Source organism: Argopecten irradians, chromosome 11, assembly GCF_041381155.1.
Source record: "Argopecten irradians isolate NY chromosome 11, Ai_NY, whole genome shotgun sequence".
NCBI lineage: Eukaryota > Metazoa > Mollusca > Bivalvia > Pectinida > Pectinidae > Argopecten > Argopecten irradians.
In genome coordinates, this window is record NC_091144.1 from 38,907,536 (window position 1) to 38,909,470 (window position 1,935).

Here is a 1,935-nt window from a genome sequence, read left to right on the forward strand (position 1 = left end):
CACTTAGTCAGAGACATGACCGTCATTGAAAACGTACAAAGACGAGAAACAAAAAGGATACCGTGTTTAAAACATCTACCTTACCAAGATCGATTAAAGAGTCTGAATCTACCAACACTTCAATACCGTAGAGAACGGGCAGATATCATCAAAACTTATAAAATTCTATATAATTTGGACGTATTGAATGTTGACTCACTATTTGATGAAATCTGGCGAACTTCAACTAAGGGCACTCCAGAAAACTTTATAAGAAGCCATTTTGATTGAGAAAATCGGGTCATTTCTTCAGCAACGGTGTTATCAACATACGGAAGTTTCTACCCGAGAAAGTGGTGTGTTCAACATCTCTAAACACCTTCAAGTGAAGACTCAACAAGTACTGGAAAAAACACTCCGCAAAATTTCAACCATCATTCTGACTAATATTGGTACAAATCTGTGAATACTTTTTTTTTATCTATGTCTGGCACTTATATATGTGTGTGTGCCAGTATTTCCCACAGTATGAGGAAGAGTAACAATGTTTATTATCCTGCTCCATTTCCAAATGAAAAGGATTTCAACAATAATGAAATGACTGTATATATTTTTAAGCAACCGGAAGTTCATAGTACGCGCTAGGGGTACTCTATGTAATTGTTTGAAGAAACTATAATACATCTTCACTTATAAGCTAACCTTAGTTTACCAATGATGTCATCTGAGCGAATAATTATATTTACGTCTACTGAGCAGTGGAATGAGTACATACAGTCAGACCATGAGGCCAAGTTGTGGTTTATAATTTTTTTTTTTTTTTAAGTGGTATTATAGCAGAAACATATATACATAGAGATTGGCAACTTCGCCATTTTTACGATAGGCAGATGTACTTCTATATGTCCCTAGGGGCTTTTAGATAAACTCTTAAATAGTTAAATACAGCAGAATAACTTTGATATGTTATAAAAGTTAAGTAATTTTCAGATGGTTTGAGTACGATTTTGGAAAGAAAAAATAATATTTTAACTTATTTATTGATAAAAGAAAATGCACTTCCGGTTTTGAATGCCTGATTTTCGAAAAACCAGGTAAAATTGCTTATTTTCATGCTTTCAAAAATCATATTAAATAAAATCAAAAGGGAAAACGGGTCACATCAAATAAACCATGGTATAATGTTTAAACTTTGTGTTGATGCAAAAATATCATGTTTAAAAGAATACGCTTAAAAGTAGTTAGCCAAGGCAAAATGCCTATAAACCGGAGGTCCCTCTGCCTGTCAACAAAGACAAAGAAGGAGTTTCAAATCTCTATGTATATATGTTTCTGATTATAGTAATTGTATTTAGTGATTGTTGCAGGCTAATCTTACTAATGCTTATAAGGCATCATACATGATTGTCTGTTTATCTAAATGATTTTCACAGCTTCATTCGTGAAACTTTATGTTTTTTTGGGTTTTTTTTAATTTTGGAGAAAGGAACAATATGTCAAAATGTTTGCAAAATTATGCCACAAAATCTACAGTTGTTGGTTAGGGTTGAGGGCAACAGATGATTTGTTAGACCCGAAGACAAACTGTTGCCTGAGGCCAAAGGCCAAATCAATTGTTGCCCGAAAACCCAGTCGATAATTTTTTTTATACCCATTGACTCAAAACAATGCATACTTTGATTACAATACAGACCTTTACACAATGTGACGTTGTGTAAAAGTCTGCATTGTAAAACCTGGGTTGTAAGGATTTTTGTATCTTATTTCATGAAAACTTGTTGGTTTAAACAGTTTACTTCGTAAATACTAAGTTTTGGAAAATTGTATATATCAATGTTTTTCTTATTATTATTTTATCTGACTTTTCTATTTTTCAGTTTTGAAATATACATTTGCCTTCTTCAAATACATTGTATATCCATATGATTACACTACAATATGGTATAAATCACAACC